This window comes from Aphis gossypii, chromosome X (assembly GCF_020184175.1).
Source record: "Aphis gossypii isolate Hap1 chromosome X, ASM2018417v2, whole genome shotgun sequence".
Lineage (NCBI taxonomy): Eukaryota > Metazoa > Arthropoda > Insecta > Hemiptera > Aphididae > Aphis > Aphis gossypii.
Window position 1 is genome coordinate 27,249,391 of NC_065533.1, and position 19,132 is coordinate 27,268,522.

A 19,132-nucleotide genomic window follows, 5' to 3' on the forward strand; every position below is an offset into this window, starting at 1 on the left:
AAACCAAAACCACGGATGTTTTTTAATACGTCCGTGACCAAAACCAATTTTCTAGTGATCTTCACGGTGGTTTTCATTGCTACTATACATTTTGTAAAATGTATTATTGACCATTGTAGTACGACATTTACGTCTCTTCATAATAAAATAATAAACTGTGAAAACTGTTTTAATAGTTGAATTTCTCAAAACCTACTAGTTAAAAATGTTAATAATTAGATCCTCTAAAATTCATTTTCCATCTACATAGAGGAAAAAATATAGTATTACATATTTACATCAAAATTCCTGTTTTATAGTAGACAACTAGACACATGTATTCACTAGATATTTCATACAAGTACTAGGTACCAGCCACTTGAGCCACTAGGTATTAGGACAGCGGCATGGGCGCCGCGAGGGGGGTGCACTTGCACCCCCCTGGCTTTTCAAAAAAATAAAAATAATAAAATTTAAAAAATTGAATGGTTTTATATTATAATATATTTATGTATAATAACTATTAATATACAATATATTTATACATATTAAAAATTCTATTTAGAATTAGAAATCACCGTATACTGTGTACATGCACCTCCCTGATAAAATTCCTGGCGGCGCCTATGGACAGCGGTTCTCAACCTTTTTATATTTGTGTACCACCTACACAATTTGAAAATTAAAACGTCCTAATAATTATGACGTTAAGACATACGTACCTATATAAATATATGTATCTATAGTTGCCTATCTTTTACTAGTTGGTTTTCCGATCGACGATCAGCACAGCAGTAATACCTACGGCCATACCGTTATTTCCCAGAAAACATTTATTGAAAATATTGAATTTTTCCCTCGGACTAGGAAACCAAAAACTAATAAAATTGTATATTGTATATATTACAGGCAAAGTAAATAAGTTGATCAATAGTAATTTTATACAAGGTGAGTCTGCCACCAAATCTGGACAAAATAAAAAGTTTGTACCTAATAATTGTTTACTATTACCGATAGGAGTCATTATAGTTGTTTTTATATTACAATGACCAGACAATTTGAACTGCCCGACGTATTCGTGAGTTGTGGGCAATGCAAAGGAACTCTAAATTTTACTTTACACATTATTACCTGCTCTATTGACTATTTATGTAAATGTTTTAAAAATACCTACATTCAACATTGTATATTAAATTATGTCAAATATCTTAACAAACAGCTTTTGTTTTTATAAGTGTTATTATAGCAATAATATTTTGCTATGTTATCTGAGAAATATTTTAGCTATAACTATACTCTATTAGATTTAATATGATTTACAAAACTAATTCTGGTACCTAATTTAATATTAATATAAAATTATTGGTTAAATGTTGTGTTATATTTTTGAAATATTGCTTTTATGATACCATTTTATATTTTACAAATAATATTTCGATGATAGTTATTGTTATGGTCTTTGTATTTTGGTGATACTACTCGACTTGTCTTAAATAAGTTGAGTGATATGTCACTATTTCAGTACCTACTGGTTTTTATTGGTGTATTTGAAGTGAACGTTTATAATGTTATTTTTATTTAAGTTTTTTGAAACTTAAAAATGTATAGTTGAAATTTGATAACTATTTACTTGAAATATTCGAAACCAATTAACATTGTACCTATCTGAAGTTTATTATGTTTATCAGCGAACTTTCTCAAAACATAATTTCTTTAAGAGATATGACTCGACACAGGTGTTACTTAGATAGAGAAGAAATGATATATTTGTACCTATAAACAGGATTGTCTTATAAAAAGTTAGTTTGGTATCTACATTTTACTTATAAATGTAAAGCAGCGATTAATGAGTAGATAACTCGGAAGTTCTACAGTAGTAGGTAATTTGTGCTCAAATAAATAAACATAGGTACTTAATAATAGCATATAGATTATCGATAAATAATAAGTAATTAATTAATACATTGTTTTTTTTTTTACAATAGGTATATACTTAGTTATTTTTATTCGGTAGTTTACATTGTCCTACACTGATTCGTTCTTTGTAAAAAATGACTGAACAATGTGTATTTTCACTTTGAACACTAAATCGGGCATTGTGTATAGCTATGGGTACCTATACTATCAAGGTACCTACTGTGCACAATGCGTCAATGCCCAATTTCCTACATTTCCCGTAACATATAATTTAATAATAGTATATATTATAGCTGTCGAAGATTAATTCCTACATTTTATATTAATTTACCAGTTATCTTTATCATAGTATAGAAACTAGTGATTGCTGATGTGAGCTATTGTTTAGTTAGGTATATATTTGTTAAATTTCATTTTATGTCAAAATGAAGATATACTGTGTGATAATTTCCATCAAAATAAAATTTTAAATTATTTAAAATTCATAAGTTATGTACAGACATTTTAATCATTAGATATATTTTATTTTTTTAACATTTTATTTATAGGTATAGGAAGAAAATATCGCGATGGGAAATGTCCTAGATTCAGCAGTAGGCACAATACCTATGCATCGTCCATTCGTCCCTGTTTTTATTGTAGTAATTCGATATGGTTAATATCTAATAATAATATACAATAATAACAATATTATAGTAATAGTGAATTTAAAATTTTTAATTTTATTTGACGATTTGACCAGAAAAAATTGATGTCACTGATATGAGAGTACTGCCGTACTGGTACCCACTTAGTTAACCTAAGATAATTCTTTAGGTGCCTATGACAAATTAGACAAATTTGATAGGCAGGTATAATATGATGACATTAAACATTAAAGCCAATTTCACGTACCATCTCTTCTGCAAAGGCTAAAAGGAGGTGATTTTAGTAGGCGTGCGTCGTATGTGTGATGAAATTGACTAAATTGAAAATAATTGTCTACATAAGTATATAAATTGTTATATTTTGTATACATTTGTACAGAATTAACTTAATATACCATAACCCTCATATTATATGTTTTTCTAATGTTAAAAAATTAAGAAAGCATAATGAAGTATATTAACTAGTCAGTACCTATAAAAATTAATAACAATTATAAATGCATAACATACCTATTAACATTTTGGTATAATATATTTATTATTTGTTGAAAAATGCCAAATGGTTACGACAATTCCACATCTTCAACCGATTTGTATATCAAAAAGATATTAGTGCACTAGTTATTTATTTTCTTTCTCACCCACGAGCAAAATAAAAAAAACTCTTTCAAGCAAAATCATTTATTTTATATTTAAGAGTAATTTTAGTGTGAAATATGACTTTTTGGTAAACTTTTTTTTTTTTTTAATAAAAGTTAGACTGAAAAACTTACGGAAATTTTTAAAAAATGTTTAGTTAGTAGAGTTTCTAACTTCAAAATATTCATAATTTTGACGAAATTTGATAAAATTCTAACTTTTAATGCTTATGAGAAACCTAAGATTAAATTTGCAAGTTTTTTGACCCATTCAAAATATTTTTATCAATATTTATTGGAAAAAATTAAAAATTTTAAATACCTACCTACCTTTATATATGTATTCAACCATATAGGCAAATAGCATAAAAACAACTAAAATACTTTAAAAATCATATTTATAGAAAATGCTAAAAACCTCAAATATCTATGGTTATTATTTTTTTTTGTTTTTTCGTTTCACCAAAGAAATAAAATCAATTTTATCGAATATTGGTTTACGTAAAAGATCTAGTTCACTTTTGTTTTTGGTTTTTTTTTCAGGTTGTATTGATATGTATTTGAAATTTTTAACTTTTGACCCAACTAAGTATTCAACAAGTACCAACTAGGTACAATTTTCTATCAGAAATATTACTCAAAGCTGTAAATCAAGGCAAACATAGCCCCAAAAAATGATGACAGACACAAATAAAAACAAAAAATACATATATGGCTCCACTCAGAATCTAAAATGTAGATAAGAATTATGTAATAGTATCTATATTCTATATATCCAAAAAAGTATGTACAAAATGGTAAGTATTACAAATAAAAAAAAAAATATTAAATTGTAGTTAATGTGTTGAAAAGTCTTGATATTGTCTACTTAACTCATTAAAATCATTACTGCAGTAGTTGAGCTTGAGTTCTTATAATAATAAATCGCTTATAATATATATTACCATCAAATTAATACCCAATAGTTTTCAATATTTAGTAGAATATAATTTTAAAAAGTGATCAATAAAAGTACCTACCTATATGTACACATTATTTCAAAAATTTTTAACTTTTTTGAAAATACGAGTATAATTTTGGTATAAATTGCCATATAATGCCATTTCAAAACAACATTTAAAATGGTATTTTAGGATTATTTTGATCGTTATGACTTTAATTTTTTAATTTTTTTAATGACAATATTCATTTTATTAATTATAATAAAAGGGTAAAACCTTTTAGCATGAGTAGTTGTGTACAATTTCACTTAATAACTAGATAATAGAATAAGAGTAGTATTATATAAACGTAAATATAAACTTAATATGAGATTTAATTAAATAAAAAAATAAAAATTTAAACGACTTAAAATTCTTAAAACTATTTTGTTTCTATTAATAAACTCTAATATTTAAAAAGCTTTATTTTAAAAAAAATATTAATGTGCATTTAAAAAGATATATTGCAGTCAAAAATAATCCTTAGGTCTCTAATAAATATAATTCGTGTGACAGTAGTAATAGTATAGCCATAGGCGCAAATTGGTTCAATTTGGCGGGGGGCTAAGCCCTGATTATTTATACATTAAAAAAAATCCGTTAGTACTAATATTAAATCACGATTATTATTGTAGTATTTTAAAATTTAACACAACATTCGTCGAAAATCGTTTAATATGGCATACCTAATAACTATGTCATAAGCCTATAAGTATAAATAACCAGATCTAGTGTCCCACAAACTATCTATGATATGATATATTTGTATAGGTACTCGTAGTATTATTCTGTAGTCATACAATATACCAAGTATATTTGTTTTTATTTAGAGTTTGGTTAAATCTACAACTACCTGAACTACCTACTATGTATTTTAACAACGGTGCTAGATCATTCGAAACGATTTTAGGAGTTTTTTTAATTATTAATAGTAGGTATATAGTTGATGTAATGATTTTGACAAAAACTAGTTCTAATTTATTACTAATACTAAAAAAAAATTAGTATAAAATACAAATATACGAGTATATCTATAAAAAAGTGTGAAAATTTAATACAAGATTGATAATAAGTTGTTCCTACTTACAGTGTTCAAAAAATACTTTTGAATATCAAAACAATTTGAAATTCATTTTGTTGTTAATAATTAATAATTAATAATATTGTTAATTTTAATAATGAAATCTTGAACTTTAAATGCAAGTTTGCATTGTTTTTACTGAAACCTAGAAATCTTAAAAATACAAATCCATATTTTTTAAGTTAAAATTTCAACGAAATTGAATTTTTAAATTAAAAGTAATGATTTTAATTATTTATTTTTTTTGCGATTGATCTAAGTAAGGAGCTTGGTTTTTTTATATATGAATTTGTGGAGTTTGCACTAAATGCTAGATAATGTTTTATTATACCTAAACCTATTATGTTAATACATAGGTACCTATGTATTATTAGTTTGTCGGTAAACATTTTTGCGTATTCTATATCCATAATTATTTTTTATAGAATCATTACTTTAAAATAAAAAAGATAATAAATCAATGTTTATAATTGAAGTCTTTTGACAATTTTTTTGTCTTTTTATTGATTGAATGTTATCAATGTTTCCAATTTTTCTAGATATATAAATTAGAATGAAGACGTGATTTTAGAATCTTTAGTTTGCTAAATGATCTATTACAGTTAATTTCAGATAAACTGACAATATTAACAGTTATAATATTAAATTTTATAAGTCTACAATTTAAATTAAAAGAATCTAAGTATAAAATATATATTTATTTATAGTTAACTGGCCTTTGGGGAATTATATTGTAAGATTATTACGAATGGTGTTGTATTAGGTACATACACATTACAATATTATACTACGCTTTTATTATATAATTTATATAATATAGGTATTACATCTACATTGTATACGTACAAACATAATGTACGACAATTCGTGGAACGCGATTGCAAACTGCTGGTATATAATGTTATAATGTTATAAATTATATTATTACTGTACACAGGTACTTGTTGCGTCGGTTGTGTGTATTTTGTTTGGAGATTTTTTTTTTATCATTTATTTATTTATAACTTTTTTTATTGTGCCCGTCGTCTCTTTTTTTCGCGAGATGATTCCAAGCAGAACGCAAGTGTACTTACACGCGATTGAGTGCGTGTGTTTGTGTGTGAAGTCGTCTTGGTCGTCGCTAGTGCGTATAGATTCTGTAGCAGCGGCAGCTGTACACAGGTACGCAGTTGCAAGACGGTCGCAGTAGCGACGACTACGGCGGCGGTCGGTATATTGTCTGAAAAGTTCATTCCCCCTACTATACAAGCGACCAATGGAAGAGAATAGCGCGGACACGCACACACACATACACAATCGCGTACACCCAATGTCTTATATATTATTTACGAACGAGTGTATTTGTGTGTGTGAGTGTATTGCTATTATTAATACAATATAATATATATGCGAGTTGTGTTTGTATGTGTGTGCGAGTATGTACGTGCGTGCGCGTACATAATCGCGACTGCAATACATCTACCGGAATATTATATATATTTATTATTTCGACGATGACGACGAAAATGATGCAATTAGAGCCCCCTCCGCCAAAAAGTCTGTACGAATTACTGTAGTAGAGTTAAATAAAATATTATGTGGAGTACCTATAGTAAAATATAGAGAAATTCGCGTGTTTTCAATTCGACGATTATATAGCCTATACCAAAATGACGTTGTGTTTACCATAATATTAATATATAGACACCGTGGTCAGTTTCTTGGCGATTCGTGTCATACGTTATTATAGTATGACTGCCATCCAGCATCGAAACAGCGCATGTCCAGTGTTAATATACCTAGTTTATTTATTGTGTTTGTAAACGATACTAGTTGAAAGACTCATTGGCCCCAAATATATATTGAAAAAGATATTATAACATTTTTAGAAACTGACAGAAGAATAAAATTATTTCAATTACCTACTTAAATGTATAATGGTACTTTTGAGGTGTTAAACTCAGCCAACTCAGGCATGGTTTTCATTGCTGGTAATATAGTATAATACTTCGATTATTTTGTTATGAGTTATAAACTATAATTTTTATAATACGATAGTATCGTATTTGCATGATTAAAACTGTATGTTAAAAAAAATATATGTATAATTATTAAGTATGTATAGTGATGCTGATTTATTCTTTAAATGCTTACCTATTATGCTACATTAAAGCGAATTTAAGTTTCATCTCTAAATTTCGAATTTAATGGTACCTACTTAATTTATCTATATTATTCTACACTTGTGAAAGGAGAGATAATATAACTAATATGAAATTTTTAAATTATTTTGTTTATAGTTTGAATGATTCATCCGGATAGTTGTGCAGTATACAATTTTGAACCCTGGGAAAACCCGATTACAAGAATCATACTTTACTTAGCTTCAGTAAAAATGAAGTATTCTGAACTATAGAAAATGACCCATCAACAAGAGTTTTTTGTTAATCTATCAAGAAATAACGAATCTCATTTATAATTAATTGCAGTAGTTTGAGTACTAGTTATCAAATAGTACTTATTATGAATTTATACCTTTAAAATTTATCTTGTTATAATATCATATATGAATGGCGTTTATATACTTATAAAAATCAAAAAAATATACAAGATTAAAATAGGCAAATTAATCTGCAAATTAGTTTATAAGTACCCTCTCAAAGAATCAGAAAAATTTCAGGTGATTTGCTCGCTGTATATAATTTCCAACGGCCATAATTCTAATGTCAACCCATATGTGTAGGTATATGACCATATAATATTTTAAATGAAATTCAAAATTTACAATAAGGTTGATAAAAAAAAAGTAGACGTGGCATCTCTCCTTCGCGGGTTAAGAATTCCTGTTTTATTTAGGAATTACTTAGATACTTAGGAATCACGTATTCATATTATAACTATGATTTTTCAACAAAATGATGAAAGTTTATGGCAAGGGTCGCGGGCATAGTATAATATAATATGTTTACAGACTTACGATAGTATAATATCCTGCATGGGAACTATAGGTGAACAATCAACAAGAAAAGTACTTTTGTAGTACTGAATCCTATAATTTTTCGACAAAATTGAACGTGGAGTATTATCGTCCCTTCCTTGCAATCGGTTCAAAACAATATCACAATTTTATAAAATCCTTTTCTAGAAAAGGAACGTATTATATTTGTCATTAATTATAAATTATAATATAAAATTGATTTTCCTGAAAAAAATTTAACAGAATATATTAAGTAAATTTCAAATGAAAAATAAATAGAATTGTACGTCGAATAAAATATTTAAATGTATGATGGCATAATATTTTTTTATTTTTCAGTACCATAGGAGTATAATATAAACCGTTCGTATTAGAACATTGTTGATTATTTCACAGTCCGTTTTCGATGTTGACATTATTATGGTAATATTATTTTGATATGAACTTGAGTAGCTTGACGTTAAGTGTACAACAACATTACGCTGCGGACAGTCGAAATAAAATACGTTACAATATTTTTACGGATTAGGGGGGGGGGCGCTAAATTTCAACCCCACACTCGCGGAATTGAATCGTGAGCACCGACGTAAAAATGTTATACACATATTATGTATTATATAGGTACCGGTAATAACATATTATATTTTTCTCGTTACTTACTATGGCTCGCGGCCGCAACCTTGCGCTCGAGGAGTGGGCAAATACCGGGCGCGGGCGGCGATCAGCTGATGGGGCGGCCGCCGAACTCCTCGCCTGTTGCAGCACAGTGGTGTGTATTATATACGTCCTGTGCCATCGTCTTCCGCGGAGACGACGACGACGACTCCGCGCGCGCCGTCGGTCATCAAACGCGAACAGAAGGAAAGCGACGCGCCGCTGTAATAATATAATTCCCGTCGACGATCCTGCGCGCGCGACCACCACAGATAAATAATATCGTTACACAGCTGCTGCAGCAGTCCGCGCACGATACGCGAGTCGCCGGTAAAATAGTATACCTATCGTATCGCCGTGCGCAGCGTCACACAATCGCCACCGGTCCGTCCGGAACAACGGGTCATTGATTCGGTCTCCGTCGCCGTCGCCGATTTCTGCACGCGCACTTGTACGTTTCGTCTTCTGAGTCTCTCTCTTTTTAATTTTAATTTTTTTTTTTTTTTTACTTTTCGCGCGCACGTTCAAAATTCTAGAATTTAATATATTGACTTATTAGATTCGAAGGAAATCGTTAACGTACACGTTCGAGTTTTTTACGTCCGCTCCGCCGTTTCGACAATAGCAAAAATTATATAATATCTATAAATATTGTACTGTTAGGTTTATTATTATAATATAATAACCATAACGCCGGATATTCGCTCGTGCATCGTGCCATTAGCCGATATTATTAATTATAAATAATATATAATATACCGATTCGGCGCAGTTCTGTTCGACTTCGCATTTTCCGCGTCACGAATTTCGCCGCTGCAGGTAAGTCGCAGAATACATATCTATATTAAGGTGCGAAGGTGAACGTTCGTTGACATTTCGAACGATCCGAAAATACAAAATTAATGTTTATATTATATTAAATGAAAATATATCATATTATACACCGGGAATTTAATTTCTATGTAACCAAGAATGGGGATAATTAAACGTTTTCAAAACTGTAAATATGTTTAAAGCACAAATGTAATATCTATATGAGGTATTCACATTTAATATATTATTTATTTTTGTATCTGTGTAGGTCCCATGGGTATCTAAGTGTAAAATATAGATATTTTTGAGTGTTTTAATTTTGTATTTCTTTGCAATTCGCACATATAAAGACGCCATAATAAACGTAAATGGTGCCATTGAACTTAAATATTTATTTTTTAATGGTATATAATTATTGAAATCCGTTAGGTTTGAAAAAAACAGAACGATCGTCTATCCCTATGCATCAATGACTATCATGTCAAGACGAACCGCGCCATGCGGTTGAGGAGACATCAACGACAGTTAAACGAGAAAACATTATTAGTCAATTTACGCTATTGTGCTGATATCGATCGATATTCGAATACACTCTAAAAATATATATAAGCTGTGGTGCAGTAGTCTTCGTAACTACTGAAATAACCAACTACCTACAATATTGTTTATCGCGAGATTAGAAGACACATCGAATCACACAGGTAAAAAATTGTCTTTAAACCGTTTTCATATTCAGGTAGATTAATATATATTAATACAGTATATACAGCCAGTAATTATTTAATATTAAAGTGGTTATATTAACGAAGTATAATATACAGGAACACAGTACAAAGTATGATGAGAGTATTCATATAATTATGAATGAGAAAATTAAAATATTTATTTTTTATAAACTATAATTATATCAAATTAATTATATTAAACACAATATATCATCATAGAATTCTAATATTTTGTTTAACACATTAAAGTTTTAGTATTTTTGTAAAGATTCTCTAACTGTTTTATTAATTAAAACATAACTATATACCTAGTAGGTAATGATTAATTTTTTTCAAACTTTTACAATTAATAACAAAATAAATAATGGAGTCCTTAAAAATTGTTCTCATATTGAAATATGTTAAGAAACACATTACCTTTATCATTTCGACAAGCATCAACCATGAAATTGTATTTTAGATGGTCACTTTTAATGACCTTAGTAGCCGTAATTGTAGACAGGAGAATGACCCATTCATCGTGGTTATTTTTTTTAAATCAGAATTCTTTGTGCAAAAAATCATTAGTTTCCTTCAAAACTCTTAATATATAAGTATATTGAGCTGACTTAAAAAAAATTGTAATATTAAGTTTGAAAATGGTTTTTTTATAATAAGTATAGGATAAAAACATAAATAATATTACAAATTAAGAAAAATTAAAAATACATTTTTATTAAAAAAATAATAATACTTATTGCACTTAATATCTATATGCGTGTTTCTTAAAATTTATTTATTTTCTTACAACATTTAAATAATGTAACAAAACTGTATTTTTGTAGCTTTGCTTTCTGCCTTATGCATTTAGTAATATGTGTATAATTGTATATATACCAATATAGTACCTATTGACATATTGTACATTTTTAAGAAAACTTTTATTGAAATTATTGAAACTATACTTAAAATGTCCAAATAGTTTTTTAAATTTAATTAGCTTATAATATGAACCATTTTCATTGGCAGTTTGCTATCTTTTTTTTTTATTCTATATAAGATATAATAACAGAAACTTTTCATCTATTGATAGACATTATATTATAGCAATGTATATTTAATTGTGGTAGGTACTAAATAATAAACAAAATACAATTTTGAGTAACTATATCGTAAGAGTATACTTATGACAATATTAAAATTTAAGATGTATAATTTTAAACGATAAAATACAAGTTAGAAATCAAAATAAAATATTAGTTTTATTATTGAAAAACAGTTAAATACATATAATAAGTATTATATTAAATAAATTTTTATTAATCAAAATCTACTATATCTTAATTTAACGGATAACTAAGTCTTAAAGTGAAAACAAATAAAACAATATTAAATCGTTTGAATAAGAAACAATACTTGACTTAGTATTATATTAAGTATAATTCTTTTGTTTTATAAACTTTAAGCAATAGTCTATATATCTACATGTCAATTTATTGAAATTGAATAATCGTCTAACCTACAGGCTACTGAAAAGTAGGCAACTTTCAGATAACTTCAATATTGTAGGTATTTAAATTGCGTGATGGAATAAATATCAAAATGAATATTTCTATTATGATAATTTAATTAGTATACTTATTACGTAGTTAATAGGTTTTGGTAGTTCTTTCTTAAAGATGACCGATAAATAAAGTGTTATGATTTTCGATGTTTAATGAACAAATAAACGTTATTTAATAGAAATTATCTATACAGATATTAGTATTTACTATTTAGTATAATCTAATTATATATTTAACTAGTAAAATAGAAACAATGTGATGTCTTTGTATATACTGTATAGAAGGTAATACATTAAATACTAAAATTAGTGTCAATGAATGCACACCTTGTTTATAGTTATAATGCTTAGTTAATTTGGTTTTCATTATCATTGATTAACTTACAAAACTTTTATTTTACTATAAAAATGCTATTGTATAGACAATTAAAATATACACACACAAAAAAATTAATACATAGATATAATAAAACATAATGGGATTTTCTAATATACCATGACTGGATTACCCATGAGTTCAGTGAAGTTCATAAAAACATTATATAATGTGTTGATAGAATATATATATTTATTATTGCATTACAATCGTTTTTCATAGCACATTTTCATAATCTATATTCTAAGTTATATATTTTAATTTTTCTGTGACAAAGAAATTAAGGAAAATATCTTATAGGATTTAGTATAATATATTATAATTTTTTATATGATATTATATAACACAACTAATAATAACTAAGATAAACAATGATTTTTCCATAATAAGAGTTTTTATATTCAAATAGGTACCTAATGATATTATAAAGAAAATTGAATTGCATGAAAGCTATAGTCGAATACAATTAGGGTCTTGGGATACGGTTATGATTTCATTTTTAGATTTTATATAACATTTTTTATTTTTAAGATTATCTAGGATACCAACATGTGATAAGTGAGGCCTAAAATTATGAAAAACTTCTTAGTTTTTTTACAAAGATGAAAGAATCGGTAAACATTTTTATTTTAACAATCTATTGACCATTGCCGTTTTAGATACCTATAACAATAATAGTATATAACACTGTCAAATAAACAATAACATGCCTTCTAAAGTTCTACATAATGTTTGTTCCTAATCCATGCAACTATATATTTATAATTTATATACATATCTAAAAAATAGAAATCACATTTTCAAACAATAATTATTATTATAGAAACAATGCATGATTATAATAAGTATTCTAGATCGTGGCGATCGTGCTAGTTAATATATAACCGACTTTTAAATACGCTTTTGTAAGACACAAATTAAATTTAGTCCAACGATAAAATACGTTCTATCACATTATTATTATTAATAACAACCTTTGTGTAATGGGCCACTCACATTATTGTAATATGCACCCGTTAACAATAACGCATATCCGTCTGTATTTTTAATTATGATATCTAATTGAGTACAGATATTGAATGAGATTTCTCTTATAGAGGAAAGTAGTGTACTATACTGTATGTAGGTACCTTTATTCGACATCCGCGTTCAGTTATAGATCATTAAACCACACTGAGTCTAACACAGATTACGATTATTTTGGAGCGAAGACAAAGAAGACATCGAATGCCGAATTTATTTTATGCCGTATCAAATAAGTCCGTAAATAATAGTCACAAAAAACAATTCAAGAACATTCAAACTATTTAAAAAGGCGTGTAAAACGTTATTGTTAAAAATATAATAACGCACAAATCATAAGTAACTAGTAACTATCAAATATACCTACATATATCGGTCAAAAAAAAAATATATATTTATAATATTATCGATCATTTTAACGTAATTGGATATTGGTTGTTGATATACCTATATCGGTCTGGTTCTCAAATTCGATCCAAATTTACGTTAGCATAATAAATGCACGATTACAATAATTAAAAAAATCCATGAAATAATTCGACTAGCTTATTAGTTATTATGTAGTATACGTCATCGTGCCCATGAAAACTAGGTCCCACCGCACTGTCTCGGTAATTAAGACATCGGGAAATTTGCGAATTTCATCTATAGATTACATATTATTATTTTATATTCAGTTTATATATTTCGTCCTTGTCATCGGCATGTTTCGATCTAACGACCGGTCAACGAACTATACGCTCGATAAATTTTTTTGTATCTACCGGAAAGAAACAACTAAAAGCCGTTCCAAATCTAAAATCATGAAAGCCCACGACCACGAGTCCAGGAATAAATTCGTCTCGTACGATGTTCTACGACTACAATCATATTGATAATTATACAGATTTATTTATACTCTACGGTTCTAAAATCCGTTGTTTAAACTATAACGGTGCGTTGCGTCGTTTAACATAAGAATTTATCTATACACTACAGGTACCTACATCATCTTACGTAGGCACATATAATATATGTATAGGTATTGGATACCTATTACGAAAAAAAGTGCTAAATGACCGCGGATAAACAAATTATAATATGAATGATTGTTTTAGAAAAACGGGATCAGGTGGACGACTAGAGCAAAAGTTCGTTGTTAAATAATAACTTATTTAATAATATTTTTACCTAGCTTAGGTTTAAACTTTTGTTATCCTTGAGCAACAGTATTGAACCCTTTCATAGATAAGCTCTTATATAAATTACCTCTATATTTTTTATGTGTATAAAAGTGAGTGGCCTGTTAAAATGTTATAATATACTAGCAACTATTATCTACTATACTAAATTGTGCCCAGTTTTTAGCACGAAGTATATCATAAAAAGTAAGGAAACTGACTTTTATCAAATTTTAATAATTTAATCATAGTTATTTTTCTTATAAAATTATCTACACAAAATACAGAATCCAAAAGATCATGCAAAAAAGATCCCATGCAGTTTACGCCTATGTATAGCAATAATATCACGTATGGTGTACGTCTTGCACATTTATTTATACATGATCGGGTGCATCGAGTATCTACTTTATAAAACTAAATGAAAATTCGTTAGGGAAAGAAACAAAACGAGTAATCATTAAATAACAGTGAGAAAATCAAATTAGTGTATGATGGGTACTTAACAATAATATATAATGATAAAACGTTGGGTGTTTGGTAGAATCTAGTCAAACAGGATTACACGTCGACCGTTATTCACTTGCTCGAGTCCGTTATTATACATACTCACACAGTCACATAAACACACACACGCGCGTGCGTAATATCTTACACTAAGAGAAATTACTAGGTATATACACATAGTCACTTGTATCGGAAATCCTACCTAAGCGTGTATAGATATATATTATATGCTTATTATAGGTACGATTACATAGAACTAATGATATTTAATTATATATATATATAAACGTGAGGACGTTCGGGGAGATGGTACTTGTGCGTGTGCTTGTACGCTGTGCGAGAACCGTTTCTGGCGGCGCGGCGGTCGGTCATTGTCACCGCCGCTTCCGCGTATATACGAGTATACACCACAGATAAATAGTAAATACTAGATCGCAAAATTCGATGGTTTTACATTGTAAAAATGTCGAGTCTTCGCAATTTAGACGATCATCATGATCGGCATCATTAATTATGATGCCAATAAAATAACCCATAATTCTTTTATAAGAGGCGATTGTTTAAAAAATGAAACGGTAATGGGCTGAAAATCGATTCAAGCACACTGTAAGGTGCCTTATTTTTTAAATTATGTATTGATGTAGGAACGTATAATAAAATAATTACCGCATATCAGGTATATTTTTTGATATTTATCATTAATAGTTTTTAGTATTTATCTATTAAAACTTAAATGCAATATATAATATATATATATATACTAATTTCTTAAATCATAGGAAACGGATTCGCAATATCATCTCTAAGTCAGTCAACTAGTATTTTTATGCACTGTCTACCATTTTACTATTAATAATAATTTTTATACTAATAATATACTTAATATTATCAATCTGATCGATAAACGGACGACAAACGGTATATCGGGAAAATTCGCGTTTCCTGTACGGTACCTATATATTATGTGTATGTACGTCATCGTCGTCATTACGACGTAGATATTACACACGATGTATACATATCGTATATTCGTATATACCTATAGTAATTATATTATGTATATGTATACGATTTCGGTGAGACCGCGAGTTGCTTTGTATGTAACTTCGTTATACATGACTGCGTCAAGAGGACCGCGGACACGACCCAACGCCACAAGGTCATTGAGATTTCTTTTCGACGTGTACCGTTATATGATTTACGCTGCGGTCGTACTATAGCTGTGATACACACTGCACGCGCGATCGTAATAATATACTTACCTAGTATAGAACGGATATATACATACCTAACTATACTATAGATATAGACGATATAGTAGCAAGTAGCTATACTAGGCGGGTAACAAGTTTTACTTTACGCCATTGACGTATAACATGCGACATTCGTGTATAATATATAGGTGGACTTTGACTGAATTTTGGGAATTTCGTTGTAGTAATATAGTAATATATTACATATTTTTTTAAACAATATATAAATGATTGTATTATATAACAGCAAACGGTCCATGAGGTCGTATATTTTTATAAAGGGGAATTAGGTCATGCATCTTCGCCATTGCCATTGAAAAAATTTGAAGTATATTATGTTGTATAATAAGTTTCTGCATTGTTTTCTACACATTTCGGAGACTTAAACTGCGAAATAAATTGTATGCATACTCATTATACAGACTAATGAGTAATGAGTAATGACTATTCACGATAAACACGAATATTATAGATAAAAATTAACATTGCTAAAAGCTGTAAGTTTTTTGGATATTCTTTAAAAGGATAAGGACCAACAACTAGGTTTTTCACCGTATATTTATTGAAGGGCTCCAATGCTATATTTATATTCACGATAATACACATTTGATTCAAATGGTCGCTGTTAAATTAATAAAATAGTTTCATAATATTCATAGTATTCACTCTGGTCTAAACTTTGACTTCAGAGTTGTTTATGTAGGTGACGTAGCGAATTTGAAAAAGTGTATTTTTATTAGATTATTAGATGTGAATATTCTAAAAGGCGAGTAAAAGTCTGATTTTTATTAATACGCGTAATAAATTGAACAACTCAAGTTCAACATTTCACAAATTTCTAAAACTTTATCTTTAATCTTTTTTACTATATACGTATATAACCTATACATTTTAGAAAAATAAGTTTGTTTGCATTATAGTATTTTAATTTATTATTAGTACTAGTATACTACGGTTCGTTAAAGATAAATTAACTTTGAGTAAAACAATGCGGGACCACTGCACGATCGTCTTGATGGTAAAAAAGCGTTTTCATCGGGCACTGCAGCGAATCGCGCTTTCCCGTTATACGATTACATGCGTACCTATAAATTATAATCTATATATATTTACGTGATCAAGCGGACCTCCCTAGTTTCGAAGATTCCCATCGAAACAATCTATTTATATATACCTACATTTACACGGTTCTACATCGTGTTTTAAGTGCCCTACATTAAAATGTATACCTTACCTTTACCATTTTAACAAGATTGTTAGACGCTCGCTATAACGGGCATGTCAAGATTGTCATTGTAGAGGTATCTATGGTCTGATTGAGTGCTTTTACAAAATAATAAATAAAAGAAAAAAAATATTATGAATTTATTTTACAAGCATTTGTATATTTTTTAAAAAAAATCGAAACTAAAGATTATTTTAAGTAGATATCTATATACATTTCATGTTTATCAAATATTTAGTTGTATTAAATGGAAAAATAAGCAAGCGAAAAATGTTATAGTTATTATTTATTACGTGTTAAAAACGGTTTGAACCACCCGTATGTTCACCGAGTGATTGTTTACTTTTGTCTAAAGGCAAAGCGATGGTATAATAAAATAGGTATACAACTATATTTTTTAGCTTTGTATATATTATACTATTTTATTGTATTTTTGTTCACGTAATTTAATTTTGGTCATTATGGAGTGGGAGTGACAATCGCATACGGGTGTTTCATTGTATTATATTCGCAGAGGACTCAAACAAATCGAAGTTGTTCGTCCCGTTTGCGTATATTATTAAACAGTTTTATATTATAAGTCATACCACGAGTGTAAAAATTGTTAATGTTACTCTACTCTCTTATCACTAAGGGTCTGAAGTTTTGACTTTTGATGAGTAAGTCTCAAGCCATCCGAGTTCTTGTCAAGTCAGTGTAAATATACGTGAATATAATGGCACATTGACGAAGACAAATTCTATTTTAATTTTTAACATTATGTATAGTAATATTATACTATTATTATGTTATTATATATTTATGTGATAATGCCGTAAAACGGAATTTTAGTTTTATTTGAAAAAAAAAATATTTGATAATCTACGTAATACGTATAAATATATTATATATTTGTCGGTATTACATCAAAGTATTTGATCATTGTAAGTGTTTATATATATTTGTATAATCATTTTCAGAGATATTTTTTAACGCTGGAACACGTGCGTTCACTGGGAAAAATTACAAGAACTAAATAAGTAGGTACCTCAAAGTATGTCATAAATTACATATTTATTAAGTACTGCACTTTTGCTATAGCTCAAGAAACACCAGTATGGAATGAGAGGATTTTTGATAATACTAAATAAAATGACATGATATTCTATTATTATATATTTATAGTTTGTTAATTTCTAATACGTATATTATAACTAAGAGTCAACGAAAAACATAATATATATATTTAACTACATTAAACTACATATTTCCCACGGAAAATTATTTAAACATGTTTATTTTCTGTATAAATAACAGTTAATAAAATTACCCTCTATTGTATAGTACATTAATTGTCGCGATAAATAACTATGCGTTATAAGTATATTCGTATTATTATATCATCAATATATCATATTAATATTAATTATTAGTAATAGTAAATACTTCTAAACAAAATTACGGGAGTGCTTAATTTTACTAAACAATATACGTGTCCGTTACACTACTGCTATACCATAATATATAGCGGATATTCGAAATTTCTCGAAGAGACTTAAACGACCATGACCTAACGAAGTTTTTACTGTTTTAACACGTGACAGTGATGTTCTCAACTCATCTCAACATATCTCGGATCTTTGTTAGAAACCCGAATGCTGTGTGAGAGCAAACAT

General features: G+C 28.2%; 1 protein-coding gene and 1 long non-coding RNA gene across 5 annotated transcripts in view; one reads left to right on the forward strand and one right to left on the reverse strand.

The window, feature by feature from the left end:
* Nucleotides 1–8,506: 8,506 nt before the first annotated feature.
* On the reverse strand, nucleotides 8,507–9,006 carry LOC114130102 (uncharacterized). The gene is made up of 2 exons (XR_003592895.2): nucleotides 8,859–9,006; nucleotides 8,507–8,680 (listed from the first exon to the last, which is right to left on the reverse strand). It is a non-coding gene; the product is annotated as an uncharacterized LOC114130102 (long non-coding RNA).
* A 162-nt stretch (nucleotides 9,007–9,168) lies between these two features.
* The window catches only part of LOC114130101 (serine proteinase stubble-like), a 28,643-nt gene continuing 18,679 nt past the window's right edge, over nucleotides 9,169–19,132 (forward strand). The window contains exons 1-3 of one of the 4 annotated variants that reach the window (XM_027994991.2): nucleotides 9,169–9,671; nucleotides 10,095–10,366; nucleotides 18,437–18,496. The gene's annotated coding sequence lies outside the window, so the exon portion shown is untranslated. The remainder of the gene's footprint in view (nucleotides 9,672–10,094; nucleotides 10,367–18,436; nucleotides 18,497–19,132) is intronic. The other 3 variants (XM_027994992.2, XM_027994993.2, XM_027994994.2) reach the window with 3 other exon arrangements.